The 19,354-nt window shown below is 51.9% G+C and overlaps 12 non-coding genes across 12 annotated transcripts; all 12 read right to left on the bottom strand.

Annotated features, from left to right (window-relative positions):
* Positions 1–726: 726 nt before the first annotated feature.
* On the bottom strand, positions 727–845 carry LOC148150684 (5S ribosomal RNA). The gene has a single exon (XR_015756697.1). It is a non-coding gene; the product is annotated as a 5S ribosomal RNA (ribosomal RNA).
* A 1,546-nt stretch (positions 846–2,391) lies between these two features.
* On the bottom strand, positions 2,392–2,510 carry LOC148150683 (5S ribosomal RNA). The gene has a single exon (XR_015755655.1). It is a non-coding gene; the product is annotated as a 5S ribosomal RNA (ribosomal RNA).
* A 1,546-nt stretch (positions 2,511–4,056) lies between these two features.
* Positions 4,057–4,175, bottom strand: LOC148150682 (5S ribosomal RNA). Its single transcript, XR_015756686.1, has one exon. It is a non-coding gene; the product is annotated as a 5S ribosomal RNA (ribosomal RNA).
* Positions 4,176–5,721: 1,546 nt separating this feature from the next.
* LOC148150681 (5S ribosomal RNA) lies at positions 5,722–5,840 on the bottom strand. The gene has a single exon (XR_015756675.1). It is a non-coding gene; the product is annotated as a 5S ribosomal RNA (ribosomal RNA).
* A 1,546-nt stretch (positions 5,841–7,386) lies between these two features.
* Positions 7,387–7,505, bottom strand: LOC148150680 (5S ribosomal RNA). The gene has a single exon (XR_015755651.1). It is a non-coding gene; the product is annotated as a 5S ribosomal RNA (ribosomal RNA).
* Positions 7,506–9,051: 1,546 nt separating this feature from the next.
* LOC148150679 (5S ribosomal RNA) lies at positions 9,052–9,170 on the bottom strand. Its single transcript, XR_015756664.1, has one exon. It is a non-coding gene; the product is annotated as a 5S ribosomal RNA (ribosomal RNA).
* Positions 9,171–10,716: 1,546 nt separating this feature from the next.
* On the bottom strand, positions 10,717–10,835 carry LOC148150678 (5S ribosomal RNA). The gene has a single exon (XR_015756771.1). It is a non-coding gene; the product is annotated as a 5S ribosomal RNA (ribosomal RNA).
* Positions 10,836–12,381: 1,546 nt separating this feature from the next.
* LOC148150677 (5S ribosomal RNA) lies at positions 12,382–12,500 on the bottom strand. The gene has a single exon (XR_015756653.1). It is a non-coding gene; the product is annotated as a 5S ribosomal RNA (ribosomal RNA).
* A 1,545-nt stretch (positions 12,501–14,045) lies between these two features.
* Positions 14,046–14,164, bottom strand: LOC148150676 (5S ribosomal RNA). The gene has a single exon (XR_015756672.1). It is a non-coding gene; the product is annotated as a 5S ribosomal RNA (ribosomal RNA).
* A 1,546-nt stretch (positions 14,165–15,710) lies between these two features.
* Positions 15,711–15,829, bottom strand: LOC148150675 (5S ribosomal RNA). The gene has a single exon (XR_015756751.1). It is a non-coding gene; the product is annotated as a 5S ribosomal RNA (ribosomal RNA).
* A 1,546-nt stretch (positions 15,830–17,375) lies between these two features.
* LOC148150674 (5S ribosomal RNA) lies at positions 17,376–17,494 on the bottom strand. The gene has a single exon (XR_015756542.1). It is a non-coding gene; the product is annotated as a 5S ribosomal RNA (ribosomal RNA).
* Positions 17,495–19,040: 1,546 nt separating this feature from the next.
* LOC148150673 (5S ribosomal RNA) lies at positions 19,041–19,159 on the bottom strand. The gene has a single exon (XR_015756641.1). It is a non-coding gene; the product is annotated as a 5S ribosomal RNA (ribosomal RNA).
* Between the last annotated feature and the right edge of the window lie 195 nt (positions 19,160–19,354).

The raw sequence follows: 19,354 nt of genomic DNA, 5'->3' as shown, positions 1-19,354 counted from the left end.
TATTGAGGGAATGCAGCGTAGGTTCACGAGGTCAATTCCTGGAATGGCGGGATTACCTTACACTGAAAGACTGGAGCGACTGGGCTTGTGTACCCTTGAGTTTAGAAGACTGAGAGGGGATCTGGTTGAGACATATAAGATGATCAAAGGATTGGACACTCTGGCGGCAGGCAACATGTTTCCGCTGCGGGGTGAGTGCCGAAACAGAGGACACAGCTTAAAAATACGGGGTAGACCATTTAGGACAGAGATGAGGAGAAACTTCTTCACCCAGAGAGTGGTGGCTGTGTGGAATGCTCTGCCCCAGAGGGCAGTGGAGGCCCAGTCTCTGGATTCATTTAAGAAAGAGTTGGATAGAGCTCTCAAGGATAGTGGAATCAAGGGTTATGGAGATAAGGCAGGAACAGGATACTGATTAAGGATGATCAGCCATGATCATATTGAATGGTGGTGCAGGCTGGAAGGGCAGAATGGCCAACTCCTGCACCTATTGTCTATTGTCCGCCTTTCCTGACTGCCACCCGCAGACAGCGTGCAGCCCCAATCCCTTTCTTTCCGCCTTTCTTGCTGATTTTGGCAGCGCTCCGCTCTCCTCCCCTCCGTGTCTCGTGCCTGCAGGAGACTGATGCCAGGCACAGCAGCAGCAGCAAAAATAACCTGCCGCTCCATTGCCTGGCACAAGACAAGTGCAGAGGGGTGACTTGAGCAGCCACTGCTGGCGGAAAAAGCCTACTGCACCTGGTATTCCCAGGCGGTCTCCCATCCAAGTACTAACCAGGCCTGAGTCTGCTTAGCTTCCGAGATCAGACGAGATCGGGCGTTTTCAGACTAGTATGGCCGTAGGCGCTGGCCCCTGCCTTTTCTCCCTACTTCAAGGCGTGCTGGCCAGCCACATTTTCTTTCTTGCTCTTTCTCTTTATCCCCTTTGGCTTTTTTTTCTCTTTTCTCTTTGCTCTTCCTCCTCCGTGCGTGCTTCCCTCCCTCCGTCCCTCCAGCTGCCTTTCAGCCAGCCCTTGCCCACCAGGCTCCTGTAGTCTCCCACATCCCCACACAGGCCAACTGCAAGCCCTCCCCCTGCTTCATAGGGCCGCAGCCTGCATTCTCTCATCCTTCCACACTCCTCCACCCCTCCATTTCGGAATGCCAGGCACTGACCAGTGGGGTACCGCACCGATCAGTACTGGGACCGCAGCTTTTTACAATCTATCTTCAGGATATACAAGATGGTATTAGCAATAACATTCGCAAATTTCATCAGCTGGGTGGCAGGGTGAAATGTGATGAGGATGTTAGGAGATTACAGGGTGACCTGGACAAGTTAGGTGAGTGCTCAGATGCATGGCAGATGCACTTTCACGTGGATAAATGGATCCTTATCCACTTTGGTGGCAAGAACAGGAAGGCAGATTACCACCTAAGTGGAATCAATTTAGGTAAAGGGGCAGTACAGAGAGATCTGGGGGTTCTTGTACACCACTCAATGAAGGTAAGCATGCAGGTACAGCAGGTAGTGAAGAAGGCTAATAGCATGCTGGCCTTCATAACAAGAGGGATTGAGTATAGAAGCAAAGAGGTCCTTCTGCAGCTGTACAGGGCCCTGGTGAGACCACACCTGGAGTACTGTGTGCAGTTCTGGTCTCCAAATTTGAGGAGAGACATTCTGGCTATTGAGGGAATGCAGCGTAGGTTCACGAGGTCAATTCCTGGAATGGCGGGATTACCTTACACTGAAAGACTGGAGCGACTGGGCTTGTGTACCCTTGAGTTTAGAAGACTGAGAGGAGATCTGGTTGAGACATATAAGATGATCAAAGGATTGGACACTCTGGCGGCAGGCAACATGTTTCCGCTGCGGGGTGAGTGCCGAAACAGAGGACACAGCTTAAAAATACGGGGTAGACCATTTAGGACAGAGATGAGGAGAAACTTCTTCACCCAGAGAGTGGTGGCTGTGTGGAATGCTCTGCCCCAGAGGGCAGTGGAGGCCCAGTCTCTGGATTCATTTAAGAAAGCGTTGGATAGAGCTCTCAAGGATAGTGGAATCAAGGGTTATGGAGATAAGGCAGGAACAGGATACTGATTAAGGATGATCAGCCATGATCATATTGAATGGTGGTGCAGGCTGGAAGGGCAGAATGGCCAACTCCTGCACCTATTGTCTATTGTCCGCCTTTCCTGACTGCCACCCGCAGACAGCGTGCAGCCCCAATCCCTTTCTTTCCGCCTTTCTTGTTGATTTTGGCAGCGCTCCGCTCTCCTCCCCTCCGTGTCTCGTGCCTGCAGGAGACTGATGCCAGGCACAGCAGCAGCAGCAAAAATAACCTGCCGCTCCATTGCCTGGCACAAGACAAGTGCAGAGGGGTGACTTGAGCAGCCACTGCTGGCGGAAAAAGCCTACTGCACCTGGTATTCCCAGGCGGTCTCCCATCCAAGAACTAACCAGGCCTGAGTCTGCTTAGCTTCCGAGATCAGACGAGATCGGGCGTTTTCAGACTAGTATGGCCGTAGGCGCTGGCCCCTGCCTTTTCTCCCTACTTCAAGGCGTGCTGGCCAGCCACATTTTCTTTCTTGCTCTTTCTCTTTATCCCCTTTGGCTTTTTTTTCTCTTTTCTCTTTGCTCTTCCTCCTCCGTGCGTGCTTCCCTCCCTCCGTCCCTCCAGCTGCCTTTCAGCCAGCCCTTGCCCACCAGGCTCCTGTAGTCTCCCACATCCCCACACAGGCCAACTGCAAGCCCTCCCCCTGCTTCATAGGGCCGCAGCCTGCATTCTCTCATCCTTCCACACTCCTCCACCCCTCCATTTCGGAATGCCGGGCACTGACCAGTGGGGTACCGCACCGATCAGTACTGGGACCGCAGCTTTTTACAATCTATCTTCAGGATATACAAGATGGTATTAGCAATAACATTCGCAAATTTCATCAGCTGGGTGGCAGGGTGAAATGTGATGAGGATCTTAGGAGATTACAGGGTGACCTGGACAAGTTAGGTGAGTGCTCAGATGCATGGCAGATGCACTTTCACGTGGATAAATGGATCCTTATCCACTTTGGTGGCAAGAACAGGAAGGCAGATTACCACCTAAGTGGAATCAATTTAGGTAAAGGGGCAGTACAGAGAGATCTGGGGGTTCTTGTACACCACTCAATGAAGGTAAGCATGCAGGTACAGCAGGTAGTGAAGAAGGCTAATAGCATGCTGGCCTTCATAACAAGAGGGATTGAGTATAGAAGCAAAGAGGTCCTTCTGCAGCTGTACAGGGCCCTGGTGAGACCACACCTGGAGTACTGTGTGCAGTTCTGGTCTCCAAATTTGAGGAGAGACATTCTGGCTATTGAGGGAATGCAGCGTAGGTTCACGAGGTCAATTCCTGGAATGGCGGGATTACCTTACACTGAAAGACTGGAGCGACTGGGCTTGTGTACCCTTGAGTTTAGAAGACTGAGAGGGGATCTGGTTGAGACATATAAGATGATCAAAGGATTGGACACTCTGGCGGCAGGCAACATGTTTCCGCTGCGGGGTGAGTGCCGAAACAGAGGACACAGCTTAAAAATACGGGGTAGACCATTTAGGACAGAGATGAGGAGAAACTTCTTCACCCAGAGAGTGGTGGCTGTGTGGAATGCTCTGCCCCAGAGGGCAGTGGAGGCCCAGTCTCTGGATTCATTTAAGAAAGAGTTGGATAGAGCTCTCAAGGATAGTGGAATCAAGGGTTATGGAGATAAGGCAGGAACAGGATACTGATTAAGGATGATCAGCCATGATCATATTGAATGGTGGTGCAGGCTGGAAGGGCAGAATGGCCAACTCCTGCACCTATTGTCTATTGTCCGCCTTTCCTGACTGCCACCCGCAGACAGCGTGCAGCCCCAATCCCTTTCTTTCCGCCTTTCTTGCTGATTTTGGCAGCGCTCCGCTCTCCTCCCCTCCGTGTCTCGTGCCTGCAGGAGACTGATGCCAGGCACAGCAGCAGCAGCAAAAATAACCTGCCGCTCCATTGCCTGGCACAAGACAAGTGCAGAGGGGTGACTTGAGCAGCCACTGCTGGCGGAAAAAGCCTACTGCACCTGGTATTCCCAGGCGGTCTCCCATCCAAGTACTAACCAGGCCTGAGTCTGCTTAGCTTCCGAGATCAGACGAGATCGGGCGTTTTCAGACTAGTATGGCCGTAGGCGCTGGCCCCTGCCTTTTCTCCCTACTTCAAGGCGTGCTGGCCAGCCACATTTTCTTTCTTGCTCTTTCTCTTTATCCCCTTTGGCTTTTTTTTCTCTTTTCTCTTTGCTCTTCCTCCTCCGTGCGTGCTTCCCTCCCTCCGTCCCTCCAGCTGCCTTTCAGCCAGCCCTTGCCCACCAGGCTCCTGTAGTCTCCCACATCCCCACACAGGCCAACTGCAAGCCCTCCCCCTGCTTCATAGGGCCGCAGCCTGCATTCTCTCATCCTTCCACACTCCTCCACCCCTCCATTTCGGAATGCCAGGCACTGACCAGTGGGGTACCGCACCGATCAGTACTGGGACCGCAGCTTTTTACAATCTATCTTCAGGATATACAAGATGGTATTAGCAATAACATTCGCAAATTTCATCAGCTGGGTGGCAGGGTGAAATGTGATGAGGATGTTAGGAGATTACAGGGTGACCTGGACAAGTTAGGTGAGTGCTCAGATGCATGGCAGATGCACTTTCACGTGGATAAATGGATCCTTATCCACTTTGGTGGCAAGAACAGGAAGGCAGATTACCACCTAAGTGGAATCAATTTAGGTAAAGGGGCAGTACAGAGAGATCTGGGGGTTCTTGTACACCACTCAATGAAGGTAAGCATGCAGGTACAGCAGGTAGTGAAGAAGGCTAATAGCATGCTGGCCTTCATAACAAGAGGGATTGAGTATAGAAGCAAAGAGGTCCTTCTGCAGCTGTACAGTGCCCTGGTGAGACCACACCTGGAGTACTGTGTGCAGTTCTGGTCTCCAAATTTGAGGAGAGACATTCTGGCTATTGAGGGAATGCAGCGTAGGTTCACGAGGTCAATTCCTGGAATGGCGGGATTACCTTACACTGAAAGACTGGAGCGACTGGGCTTGTGTACCCTTGAGTTTAGAAGACTGAGAGGGGATCTGGTTGAGACATATAAGATGATCAAAGGATTGGACACTCTGGCGGCAGGCAACATGTTTCCGCTGCGGGGTGAGTGCCGAAACAGAGGACACAGCTTAAAAATACGGGGTAGACCATTTAGGACAGAGATGAGGAGAAACTTCTTCACCCAGAGAGTGGTGGCTGTGTGGAATGCTCTGCCCCAGAGGGCAGTGGAGGCCCAGTCTCTGGATTCATTTAAGAAAGAGTTGGATAGAGCTCTCAAGGATAGTGGAATCAAGGGTTATGGAGATAAGGCAGGAACAGGATACTGATTAAGGATGATCAGCCATGATCATATTGAATGGTGGTGCAGGCTGGAAGGGCAGAATGGCCAACTCCTGCACCTATTGTCTATTGTCCGCCTTTCCTGACTGCCACCCGCAGACAGCGTGCAGCCCCAATCCCTTTCTTTCCGCCTTTCTTGCTGATTTTGGCAGCGCTCCGCTCTCCTCCCCTCCGTGTCTCGTGCCTGCAGGAGACTGATGCCAGGCACAGCAGCAGCAGCAAAAATAACCTGCCGCTCCATTGCCTGGCACAAGACAAGTGCAGAGGGGTGACTTGAGCAGCCACTGCTGGCGGAAAAAGCCTACTGCACCTGGTATTCCCAGGCGGTCTCCCATCCAAGTACTAACCAGGCCTGAGTCTGCTTAGCTTCCGAGATCAGACGAGATCGGGCGTTTTCAGACTAGTATGGCCGTAGGCGCTGGCCCCTGCCTTTTCTCCCTACTTCAAGGCGTGCTGGCCAGCCACATTTTCTTTCTTGCTCTTTCTCTTTATCCCCTTTGGCTTTTTTTTCTCTTTTCTCTTTGCTCTTCCTCCTCCGTGCGTGCTTCCCTCCCTCCGTCCCTCCAGCTGCCTTTCAGCCAGCCCTTGCCCACCAGGCTCCTGTAGTCTCCCACATCCCCACACAGGCCAACTGCAAGCCCTCCCCCTGCTTCATAGGGCCGCAGCCTGCATTCTCTCATCCTTCCACACTCCTCCACCCCTCCATTTCGGAATGCCAGGCACTGACCAGTGGGGTACCGCACCGATCAGTACTGGGACCGCAGCTTTTTACAATCTATCTTCAGGATATACAAGATGGTATTAGCAATAACATTCGCAAATTTCATCAGCTGGGTGGCAGGGTGAAATGTGATGAGGATGTTAGGAGATTACAGGGTGACCTGGACAAGTTAGGTGAGTGCTCAGATGCATGGCAGATGCACTTTCACGTGGATAAATGGATCCTTATCCACTTTGGTGGCAAGAACAGGAAGGCAGATTACCACCTAAGTGGAATCAATTTAGGTAAAGGGGCAGTACAGAGAGATCTGGGGGTTCTTGTACACCACTCAATGAAGGTAAGCATGCAGGTACAGCAGGTAGTGAAGAAGGCTAATAGCATGCTGGCCTTCATAACAAGAGGGATTGAGTATAGAAGCAAAGAGGTCCTTCTGCAGCTGTACAGGGCCCTGGTGAGACCACACCTGGAGTACTGTGTGCAGTTCTGGTCTCCAAATTTGAGGAGAGACATTCTGGCTATTGAGGGAATGCAGCGTAGGTTCACGAGGTCAATTCCTGGAATGGCGGGATTACCTTACACTGAAAGACTGGAGCGACTGGGCTTGTGTACCCTTGAGTTTAGAAGACTGAGAGGAGATCTGGTTGAGACATATAAGATGATCAAAGGATTGGACACTCTGGCGGCAGGCAACATGTTTCCGCTGCGGGGTGAGTGCCGAAACAGAGGACACAGCTTAAAAATACGGGGTAGACCATTTAGGACAGAGATGAGGAGAAACTTCTTCACCCAGAGAGTGGTGGCTGTGTGGAATGCTCTGCCCCAGAGGGCAGTGGAGGCCCAGTCTCTGGATTCATTTAAGAAAGCGTTGGATAGAGCTCTCAAGGATAGTGGAATCAAGGGTTATGGAGATAAGGCAGGAACAGGATACTGATTAAGGATGATCAGCCATGATCATATTGAATGGTGGTGCAGGCTGGAAGGGCAGAATGGCCAACTCCTGCACCTATTGTCTATTGTCCGCCTTTCCTGACTGCCACCCGCAGACAGCGTGCAGCCCCAATCCCTTTCTTTCCGCCTTTCTTGTTGATTTTGGCAGCGCTCCGCTCTCCTCCCCTCCGTGTCTCGTGCCTGCAGGAGACTGATGCCAGGCACAGCAGCAGCAGCAAAAATAACCTGCCGCTCCATTGCCTGGCACAAGACAAGTGCAGAGGGGTGACTTGAGCAGCCACTGCTGGCGGAAAAAGCCTACTGCACCTGGTATTCCCAGGCGGTCTCCCATCCAAGAACTAACCAGGCCTGAGTCTGCTTAGCTTCCGAGATCAGACGAGATCGGGCGTTTTCAGACTAGTATGGCCGTAGGCGCTGGCCCCTGCCTTTTCTCCCTACTTCAAGGCGTGCTGGCCAGCCACATTTTCTTTCTTGCTCTTTCTCTTTATCCCCTTTGGCTTTTTTTTCTCTTTTCTCTTTGCTCTTCCTCCTCCGTGCGTGCTTCCCTCCCTCCGTCCCTCCAGCTGCCTTTCAGCCAGCCCTTGCCCACCAGGCTCCTGTAGTCTCCCACATCCCCACACAGGCCAACTGCAAGCCCTCCCCCTGCTTCATAGGGCCGCAGCCTGCATTCTCTCATCCTTCCACACTCCTCCACCCCTCCATTTCGGAATGCCGGGCACTGACCAGTGGGGTACCGCACCGATCAGTACTGGGACCGCAGCTTTTTACAATCTATCTTCAGGATATACAAGATGGTATTAGCAATAACATTCGCAAATTTCATCAGCTGGGTGGCAGGGTGAAATGTGATGAGGATCTTAGGAGATTACAGGGTGACCTGGACAAGTTAGGTGAGTGCTCAGATGCATGGCAGATGCACTTTCACGTGGATAAATGGATCCTTATCCACTTTGGTGGCAAGAACAGGAAGGCAGATTACCACCTAAGTGGAATCAATTTAGGTAAAGGGGCAGTACAGAGAGATCTGGGGGTTCTTGTACACCACTCAATGAAGGTAAGCATGCAGGTACAGCAGGTAGTGAAGAAGGCTAATAGCATGCTGGCCTTCATAACAAGAGGGATTGAGTATAGAAGCAAAGAGGTCCTTCTGCAGCTGTACAGGGCCCTGGTGAGACCACACCTGGAGTACTGTGTGCAGTTCTGGTCTCCAAATTTGAGGAGAGACATTCTGGCTATTGAGGGAATGCAGCGTAGGTTCACGAGGTCAATTCCTGGAATGGCGGGATTACCTTACACTGAAAGACTGGAGCGACTGGGCTTGTGTACCCTTGAGTTTAGAAGACTGAGAGGGGATCTGGTTGAGACATATAAGATGATCAAAGGATTGGACACTCTGGCGGCAGGCAACATGTTTCCGCTGCGGGGTGAGTGCCGAAACAGAGGACACAGCTTAAAAATACGGGGTAGACCATTTAGGACAGAGATGAGGAGAAACTTCTTCACCCAGAGAGTGGTGGCTGTGTGGAATGCTCTGCCCCAGAGGGCAGTGGAGGCCCAGTCTCTGGATTCATTTAAGAAAGAGTTGGATAGAGCTCTCAAGGATAGTGGAATCAAGGGTTATGGAGATAAGGCAGGAACAGGATACTGATTAAGGATGATCAGCCATGATCATATTGAATGGTGGTGCAGGCTGGAAGGGCAGAATGGCCAACTCCTGCACCTATTGTCTATTGTCCGCCTTTCCTGACTGCCACCCGCAGACAGCGTGCAGCCCCAATCCCTTTCTTTCCGCCTTTCTTGCTGATTTTGGCAGCGCTCCGCTCTCCTCCCCTCCGTGTCTCGTGCCTGCAGGAGACTGATGCCAGGCACAGCAGCAGCAGCAAAAATAACCTGCCGCTCCATTGCCTGGCACAAGACAAGTGCAGAGGGGTGACTTGAGCAGCCACTGCTGGCGGAAAAAGCCTACTGCACCTGGTATTCCCAGGCGGTCTCCCATCCAAGTACTAACCAGGCCTGAGTCTGCTTAGCTTCCGAGATCAGACGAGATCGGGCGTTTTCAGACTAGTATGGCCGTAGGCGCTGGCCCCTGCCTTTTCTCCCTACTTCAAGGCGTGCTGGCCAGCCACATTTTCTTTCTTGCTCTTTCTCTTTATCCCCTTTGGCTTTTTTTTCTCTTTTCTCTTTGCTCTTCCTCCTCCGTGCGTGCTTCCCTCCCTCCGTCCCTCCAGCTGCCTTTCAGCCAGCCCTTGCCCACCAGGCTCCTGTAGTCTCCCACATCCCCACACAGGCCAACTGCAAGCCCTCCCCCTGCTTCATAGGGCCGCAGCCTGCATTCTCTCATCCTTCCACACTCCTCCACCCCTCCATTTCGGAATGCCAGGCACTGACCAGTGGGGTACCGCACCGATCAGTACTGGGACCGCAGCTTTTTACAATCTATCTTCAGGATATACAAGATGGTATTAGCAATAACATTCGCAAATTTCATCAGCTGGGTGGCAGGGTGAAATGTGATGAGGATGTTAGGAGATTACAGGGTGACCTGGACAAGTTAGGTGAGTGCTCAGATGCATGGCAGATGCACTTTCACGTGGATAAATGGATCCTTATCCACTTTGGTGGCAAGAACAGGAAGGCAGATTACCACCTAAGTGGAATCAATTTAGGTAAAGGGGCAGTACAGAGAGATCTGGGGGTTCTTGTACACCACTCAATGAAGGTAAGCATGCAGGTACAGCAGGTAGTGAAGAAGGCTAATAGCATGCTGGCCTTCATAACAAGAGGGATTGAGTATAGAAGCAAAGAGGTCCTTCTGCAGCTGTACAGGGCCCTGGTGAGACCACACCTGGAGTACTGTGTGCAGTTCTGGTCTCCAAATTTGAGGAGAGACATTCTGGCTATTGAGGGAATGCAGCGTAGGTTCACGAGGTCAATTCCTGGAATGGCGGGATTACCTTACACTGAAAGACTGGAGCGACTGGGCTTGTGTACCCTTGAGTTTAGAAGACTGAGAGGGGATCTGGTTGAGACATATAAGATGATCAAAGGATTGGACACTCTGGCGGCAGGCAACATGTTTCCGCTGCGGGGTGAGTGCCGAAACAGAGGACACAGCTTAAAAATACGGGGTAGACCATTTAGGACAGAGATGAGGAGAAACTTCTTCACCCAGAGAGTGGTGGCTGTGTGGAATGCTCTGCCCCAGAGGGCAGTGGAGGCCCAGTCTCTGGATTCATTTAAGAAAGAGTTGGATAGAGCTCTCAAGGATAGTGGAATCAAGGGTTATGGAGATAAGGCAGGAACAGGATACTGATTAAGGATGATCAGCCATGATCATATTGAATGGTGGTGCAGGCTGGAAGGGCAGAATGGCCAACTCCTGCACCTATTGTCTATTGTCCGCCTTTCCTGACTGCCACCCGCAGACAGCGTGCAGCCCCAATCCCTTTCTTTCCGCCTTTCTTGCTGATTTTGGCAGCGCTCCGCTCTCCTCCCCTCCGTGTCTCGTGCCTGCAGGAGACTGATGCCAGGCACAGCAGCAGCAGCAAAAATAACCTGCCGCTCCATTGCCTGGCACAAGACAAGTGCAGAGGGGTGACTTGAGCAGCCACTGCTGGCGGAAAAAGCCTACTGCACCTGGTATTCCCAGGCGGTCTCCCATCCAAGTACTAACCAAGCCTGAGTCTGCTTAGCTTCCGAGATCAGACGAGATCGGGCGTTTTCAGACTAGTATGGCCGTAGGCGCTGGCCCCTGCCTTTTCTCCCTACTTCAAGGCGTGCTGGCCAGCCACATTTTCTTTCTTGCTCTTTCTCTTTATCCCCTTTGGCTTTTTTTTCTCTTTTCTCTTTGCTCTTCCTCCTCCGTGCGTGCTTCCCTCCCTCCGTCCCTCCAGCTGCCTTTCAGCCAGCCCTTGCCCACCAGGCTCCTGTAGTCTCCCACATCCCCACACAGGCCAACTGCAAGCCCTCCCCCTGCTTCATAGGGCCGCAGCCTGCATTCTCTCATCCTTCCACACTCCTCCACCCCTCCATTTCGGAATGCCGGGCACTGACCAGTGGGGTACCGCACCGATCAGTACTGGGACCGCAGCTTTTTACAATCTATCTTCAGGATATACAAGATGGTATTAGCAATAACATTCGCAAATTTCATCAGCTGGGTGGCAGGGTGAAATGTGATGAGGATCTTAGGAGATTACAGGGTGACCTGGACAAGTTAGGTGAGTGCTCAGATGCATGGCAGATGCACTTTCACGTGGATAAATGGATCCTTATCCACTTTGGTGGCAAGAACAGGAAGGCAGATTACCACCTAAGTGGAATCAATTTAGGTAAAGGGGCAGTACAGAGAGATCTGGGGGTTCTTGTACACCACTCAATGAAGGTAAGCATGCAGGTACAGCAGGTAGTGAAGAAGGCTAATAGCATGCTGGCCTTCATAACAAGAGGGATTGAGTATAGAAGCAAAGAGGTCCTTCTGCAGCTGTACAGGGCCCTGGTGAGACCACACCTGGAGTACTGTGTGCAGTTCTGGTCTCCAAATTTGAGGAGAGACATTCTGGCTATTGAGGGAATGCAGCGTAGGTTCACGAGGTCAATTCCTGGAATGGCGGGATTACCTTACACTGAAAGACTGGAGCGACTGGGCTTGTGTACCCTTGAGTTTAGAAGACTGAGAGGGGATCTGGTTGAGACATATAAGATGATCAAAGGATTGGACACTCTGGCGGCAGGCAACATGTTTCCGCTGCGGGGTGAGTGCCGAAACAGAGGACACAGCTTAAAAATACGGGGTAGACCATTTAGGACAGAGATGAGGAGAAACTTCTTCACCCAGAGAGTGGTGGCTGTGTGGAATGCTCTGCCCCAGAGGGCAGTGGAGGCCCAGTCTCTGGATTCATTTAAGAAAGAGTTGGATAGAGCTCTCAAGGATAGTGGAATCAAGGGTTATGGAGATAAGGCAGGAACAGGATACTGATTAAGGATGATCAGCCATGATCATATTGAATGGTGGTGCAGGCTGGAAGGGCAGAATGGCCAACTCCTGCACCTATTGTCTATTGTCCGCCTTTCCTGACTGCCACCCGCAGACAGCGTGCAGCCCCAATCCCTTTCTTTCCGCCTTTCTTGCTGATTTTGGCAGCGCTCCGCTCTCCTCCCCTCCGTGTCTCGTGCCTGCAGGAGACTGATGCCAGGCACAGCAGCAGCAGCAAAAATAACCTGCCGCTCCATTGCCTGGCACAAGACAAGTGCAGAGGGGTGACTTGAGCAGCCACTGCTGGCGGAAAAAGCCTACTGCACCTGGTATTCCCAGGCGGTCTCCCATCCAAGTACTAACCAGGCCTGAGTCTGCTTAGCTTCCGAGATCAGACGAGATCGGGCGTTTTCAGACTAGTATGGCCGTAGGCGCTGGCCCCTGCCTTTTCTCCCTACTTCAAGGCGTGCTGGCCAGCCACATTTTCTTTCTTGCTCTTTCTCTTTATCCCCTTTGGCTTTTTTTTCTCTTTTCTCTTTGCTCTTCCTCCTCCGTGCGTGCTTCCCTCCTTCCGTCCCTCCAGCTGCCTTTCAGCCAGCCCTTGCCCACCAGGCTCCTGTAGTCTCCCACATCCCCACACAGGCCAACTGCAAGCCCTCCCCCTGCTTCATAGGGCCGCAGCCTGCATTCTCTCATCCTTCCACACTCCTCCACCCCTCCATTTCGGAATGCCGGGCACTGACCAGTGGGGTACCGCACGGATCAGTTCTGGGACCGCAGCTTTTTACAATCTATCTTCAGGATATACAAGATGGTATTAGCAATAACATTCGCAAATTTCATCAGCTGGGTGGCAGGGTGAAATGTGATGAGGATGTTAGGAGATTACAGGGTGACCTGGACAAGTTAGGTGAGTGCTCAGATGCATGGCAGATGCACTTTCACGTGGATAAATGGATCCTTATCCACTTTGGTGGCAAGAACAGGAAGGCAGATTACCACCTAAGTGGAATCAATTTAGGTAAAGGGGCAGTACAGAGAGATCTGGGGGTTCTTGTACACCACTCAATGAAGGTAAGCATGCAGGTACAGCAGGTAGTGAAGAAGGCTAATAGCATGCTGGCCTTCATAACAAGAGGGATTGAGTATAGAGGCAAAGAGGTCCTTCTGCAGCTGTACAGGCCCCTGGTGAGACCACACCTGGAGTACTGTGTGCAGTTCTGGTCTCCAAATTTGAGGAGAGACATTCTGGCTATTGAGGGAATGCAGCGTAGGTTCACGAGGTCAATTCCTGGAATGGCGGGATTACCTTACACTGAAAGACTGGAGCGACTGGGCTTGTGTACCCTTGAGTTTAGAAGACTGAGAGGGGATCTGGTTGAGACATATAAGATGATCAAAGGATTGGACACTCTGGCGGCAGGCAACATGTTTCCGCTGCGGGGTGAGTGCCGAAACAGAGGACACAGCTTAAAAATACGGGGTAGACCATTTAGAACAGAGATGAGGAGAAACTTCTTCACCCAGAGAGTGGTGGCTGTGTGGAATGCTCTGCCCCAGAGGGCAGTGGAGGCCCAGTCTCTGGATTCATTTAAGAAAGAGTTGGATAGAGCTCTCAAGGATAGTGGAATCAAGGGTTATGGAGATAAGGCAGGAACAGGATACTGATTAAGGATGATCAGCCATGATCATATTGAATGGTGGTGCAGGCTGGAAGGGCAGAATGGCCAACTCTGCACCTATTGTCTATTGTCCGCCTTTCCTGACTGCCACCCGCAGACAGCGTGCAGCCCCAATCCCTTTCTTTCCGCCTTTCTTGCTGATTTTGGCAGCGCTCCGCTCTCCTCCCCTCCGTGTCTCGTGCCTGCAGGAGACTGATGCCAGGCACAGCAGCAGCAGCAAAAATAACCTGCCGCTCCATTGCCTGGCACAAGACAAGTGCAGAGGGGTGACTTGAGCAGCCACTGCTGGCGGAAAAAGCCTACTGCACCTGGTACTCCCAGGCGGTCTCCCATCCAAGTACTAACCAGGCCTGAGTCTGCTTAGCTTCCGAGATCAGACGAGATCGGGCGTTTTCAGACTAGTATGGCCGTAGGCGCTGCCCCCTGCCTTTTCTCCCTACTTCAAGGCGTGCTGGCCAGCCACATTTTCTTTCTTGCTCTTTCTCTTTATCCCCTTTGGCTTTTTTTTCTCTTTTCTCTTTGCTCTTCCTCCTCCGTGCGTGCTTCCCTCCCTCCGTCCCTCCAGCTGCCTTTCAGCCAGCCCTTGCCCACCAGGCTCCTGTAGTCTCCCACATCCCCACACAGGCCAACTGCAAGCCCTCCCCCTGCTTCATAGGGCCGCAGCCTGCATTCTCTCATCCTTCCACACTCCTCCACCCCTCCATTTCGGAATGCCGGGCACTGACCAGTGGGGTACCGCACGGATCAGTACTGGGACCGCAGCTTTTTACAATCTATCTTCAGGATATACAAGATGGTATTAGCAATAACATTCGCAAATTTCATCAGCTGGGTGGCAGGGTGAAATGTGATGAGGATGTTAGGAGATTACAGGGTGACCTGGACAAGTTAGGTGAGTGCTCAGATGCATGGCAGATGCACTTTCACGTGGATAAATGGATCCTTATCCACTTTGGTGGCAAGAACAGGAAGGCAGATTACCACCTAAGTGGAATCAATTTAGGTAAAGGGGCAGTACAGAGAGATCTGGGGGTTCTTGTACACCACTCAATGAAGGTAAGCATGCAGGTACAGCAGGTAGTGAAGAAGGCTAATAGCATGCTGGCCTTCATAACAAGAGGGATTGAGTATAGAAGCAAAGAGGTCCTTCTGCAGCTGTACAGGGCCCTGGTGAGACCACACCTGGAGTACTGTGTGCAGTTCTGGTCTCCAAATTTGAGGAGAGACATTCTGGCTATTGAGGGAATGCAGCGTAGGTTCACGAGGTCAATTCCTGGAATGGCGGGATTACCTTACACTGAAAGACTGGAGCGACTGGGCTTGTGTACCCTTGAGTTTAGAAGACTGAGAGGGGATCTGGTTGAGACATATAAGATGATCAAAGGATTGGACACTCTGGCGGCAGGCAACATGTTTCCGCTGCGGGGTGAGTGCCGAAACAGAGGACACAGCTTAAAAATACGGGGTAGACCATTTAGGACAGAGATGAGGAGAAACTTCTTCACCCAGAGAGTGGTGGCTGTGTGGAATGCTCTGCCCCAGAGGGCAGTGGAGGCCCAGTCTCTGGATTCATTTAAGAAAGAGTTGGATAGAGCTCTCAAGGATAGTGGAATCAAGGGTTATGGAGATAAGGCAGGAACAGGATACTGATTAAGGATGATCAGCCATGATCATATTGAATGGTGGTGCAGGCTGGAAGGGCAGAATGGCCAACTCCTGCACCTATTGTCTATTGTCCGCCTTTCCTGACTGCCACCCGCAGACAGCGTGCAGCCCCAATCCCTTTCTTTCCGCCTTTCTTGCTGATTTTGGCAGCGCTCCGCTCTCCTCCCCTCCGTGTCTCGTGCCTGCAGGAGACTGATGCCAGGCACAGCAGCAGCAGCAAAAATAACCTGCCGCTCCATTGCCTGGCACAAGACAAGTGCAGAGGGGTGACTTGAGCAGCCACTGCTGGCGGAAAAAGCCTACTGCACCTGGTATTCCCAGGCGGTCTCCCATCCAAGTACTAACCAGGCCTGAGACTGCTTAGCTTCCGAGATCAGACGAGATCGGGCGTTTTCAGACTAGTATGGCCGTAGGCGCTGGCCACTGCCTTTTCTCCCTACTTCAAGGCGTGCTGGCCAGCCACATTTTCTTTCTTGCTCTTTCTCTTTATCCCCTTTGGCTTTTTTTTCTCTTTTCTCTTTGCTCTTCCTCCTCCGTGCGTGCTTCCCTCCCTCCGTCCCTCCAGCTGCCTTTCAGCCAGCCCTTGCCCACCAGGCTCCTGTAGTCTCCCACATCCCCACACAGGCCAACTGCAAGCCCTCCCCCTGCTTCATAGGGCCGCAGCCTGCATTCTCTCATCCTTCCACACTCCTCCACCCCTCCATTTCGGAATGCCAGGCACTGACCAGTGGGGTACCGCACCGATCAGTACTGGGACCGCAGCTTTTTACAATCTATCTTCAGGATATACAAGATGGTATTAGCAATAACATTCGCAAATTTCATCAGCTGGGTGGCAGGGTGAAATGTGATGAGGATGTTAGGAGATTACAGGGTGACCTGGACAAGTTAGGTGAGTGCTCAGATGCATGGCAGATGCACTTTCACGTGGATAAATGGATCCTTATCCACTTTGGTGGCAAGAACAGGAAGGCAGATTACCACCTAAGTGGAATCAATTTAGGTAAAGGGGCAGTACAGAGAGATCTGGGGGTTCTTGTACACCACTCAATGAAGGTAAGCATGCAGGTACAGCAGGTAGTGAAGAAGGCTAATAGCATGCTGGCCTTCATAACAAGAGGGATTGAGTATAGAAGCAAAGAGGTCCTTCTGCAGCTGTACAGGGCCCTGGTGAGACCACACCTGGAGTACTGTGTGCAGTTCTGGTCTCCAAATTTGAGGAGAGACATTCTGGCTATTGAGGGAATGCAGCGTAGGTTCACGAGGTCAATTCCTGGAATGGCGGGATTACCTTACACTGAAAGACTGGAGCGACTGGGCTTGTGTACCCTTGAGTTTAGAAGACTGAGAGGGGATCTGGTTGAGACATATAAGATGATCAAAGGATTGGACACTCTGGCGGCAGGCAACATGTTTCCGCTGCGGGGTGAGTGCCGAAACAGAGGACACAGCTTAAAAATACGGGGTAGACCATTTAGGACAGAGATGAGGAGAAACTTCTTCACCCAGAGAGTGGTGGCTGTATGGAATGCTCTGCCCCAGAGGGCAGTGGAGGCCCAGTCTCTGGATTCATTTAAGAAAGAGTTGGATAGAGCTCTCAAGGATAGTGGAATCAAGGGTTATGGAGATAAGGCAGGAACAGGATACTGATTAAGGATGATCAGCCATGATCATATTGAATGGTGGTGCAGGCTGGAAGGGCAGAATGGCCAACTCCTGCACCTATTGTCTATTGTCCGCCTTTCCTGACTGCCACCCGCAGACAGCGTGCAGCCCCAATCCCTTTCTTTCCGCCTTTCTTGCTGATTTTGGCAGCGCTCCGCTCTCCTCCCCTCCGTGTCTCGTGCCTGCAGGAGACTGATGCCAGGCACAGCAGCAGCAGCAAAAATAACCTGCCGCTCCATTGCCTGGCACAAGACAAGTGCAGAGGGGTGACTTGAGCAGCCACTGCTGGCGGAAAAGGCCTACTGCACCTGGTATTCCCAGGCGGTCTCCCATCCAAGTACTAACCAGGCCTGAGTCTGCTTAGCTTCCGAGATCAGACGAGATCGGGCGTTTTCAGACTAGTATGGCCGTAGGCGCTGGCCCCTGCCTTTTCTCCCTACTTCAAGGCGTGCTGGCCAGCCACATTTTCTTTCTTGCTCTTTCTCTTTATCCCCTTTGGCTTTTTTTTCTCTTTTCTCTTTGCTCTTCCTCCTCCGTGCGTGCTTCCCTCCCTCCGTCCCTCCAGCTGCCTTTCAGCCAGCCCTTGCCCACCAGGCTCCTGTAGTCTCCCACATCCCCACACAGGCCAACTGCAAGCCCTCCCCCTGCTTCATAGGGCCGCAGCCTGCATTCTCTCATCCTTCCACACTCCTCCACCCCTCCATTTCGGAATGCCGGGCACTGACCAGTGGGGTACCGCACCGATCAGTACTGGGACCGCAGCTTTTTACAATCTATCTTCAGGATATACAAGATGGTATTAGCAATAACATTCGCAAATTTCATCAGCTGGGTGGCAGGGTGAAATGTGATGAGGATCTTAGGAGATTACAGGGTGACCTGGACAAGTTAGGTGAGTGCTCAGATGCATGGCAGATGCACTTTCACGTGGATAAATGGATCCTTATCCACTTTGGTGGCAAGAACAGGAAGGCAGATTACCACCTAAGTGGAATCAATTTAGGTAAAGGGGCAGTACAGAGAGATCTGGGGGTTCTTGTACACCACTCAATGAAGGTAAGCATGCAGGTACAGCAGGTAGTGAAGAAGGCTAATAGCATGCTGGCCTTCATAACAAGAGGGATTGAGTATAGAAGCAAAGAGGTCCTTCTGCAGCTGTACAGGGCCCTGGTGAGACCACACCTGGAGTACTGTGTGCAGTTCTGGTCTCCAAATTTGAGGAGAGACATTCTGGCTATTGAGGGAATGCAGCGTAGGTTCACGAGGTCAATTCCTGGAATGGCGGGATTACCTTACACTGAAAGACTGGAGCGACTGGGCTTGTGTACCCTTGAGTTTAGAAGACTGAGAGGGGATCTGGTTGAGACATATAAGATGATCAAAGGATTGGACACTCTGGCGGCAGGCAACATGTTTCCGCTGCGGGGTGAGTGCCGAAACAGAGGACACAGCTTAAAAATACGGGGTAGACCATTTAGGACAGAGATGAGGAGAAACTTCTTCACCCAGAGAGTGGTGGCTGTGTGGAATGCTCTGCCCCAGAGGGCAGTGGAGGCCCAGTCTCTGGATTCATTTAAGAAAGAGTTGGATAGAGCTCTCAAGGATAGTGGAATCAAGGGTTATGGAGATAAGGCAGGAACAGGATACTGATTAAGGATGATCAGCCATGATCATATTGAATGGTGGTGCAGGCTGGAAGGGCAGAATGGCCAACTCCTGCACCTATTGTCTATTGTCCGCCTTTCCTGACTGCCACCCGCAGACAGCGTGCAGCCCCAATCCCTTTCTTTCCGCCTTTCTTGCTGATTTTGGCAGCGCTCCGCTCTCCTCCCCTCCGTGTCTCGTGCCTGCAGGAGACTGATGCCAGGCACAGCAGCAGCAGCAAAAATAACCTGCCGCTCCATTGCCTGGCACAAGACAAGTGCAGAGGGGTGACTTGAGCAGCCACTGCTGGCGGAAAAAGCCTACTGCACCTGGTATTCCCAGGCGGTCTCCCATCCAAGTACTAACCAGGCCTGAGTCTGCTTAGCTTCCGAGATCAGACGAGATCGGGCGTTTTCAGACTAGTATGGCCGTAGGCGCTGGCCCCTGCCTTTTCTCCCTACTTCAAGGCGTGCTGGCCAGCCACATTTTCTTTCTTGCTCTTTCTCTTTATCCCCTTTGGCTTTTTTTTCTCTTTTCTCTTTGCTCTTCCTCCTCCGTGCGTGCTTCCCTCCCTCCGTCCCTCCAGCTGCCTTTCAGCCAGCCCTTGCCCACCAGGCTCCTGTAGTCTCCC

This window comes from Chiloscyllium plagiosum, unplaced genomic scaffold (genome assembly GCF_037043375.1).
Source record: "Chiloscyllium plagiosum isolate Xiang-an unplaced genomic scaffold, Cpla_swu_hap1 HiC_scaffold_3, whole genome shotgun sequence".
Lineage (NCBI taxonomy): Eukaryota > Metazoa > Chordata > Chondrichthyes > Orectolobiformes > Hemiscylliidae > Chiloscyllium > Chiloscyllium plagiosum.
Note: the sequence above shows the minus strand (reverse complement) of the source record. Positions and strands in the feature narration are given on the sequence as shown.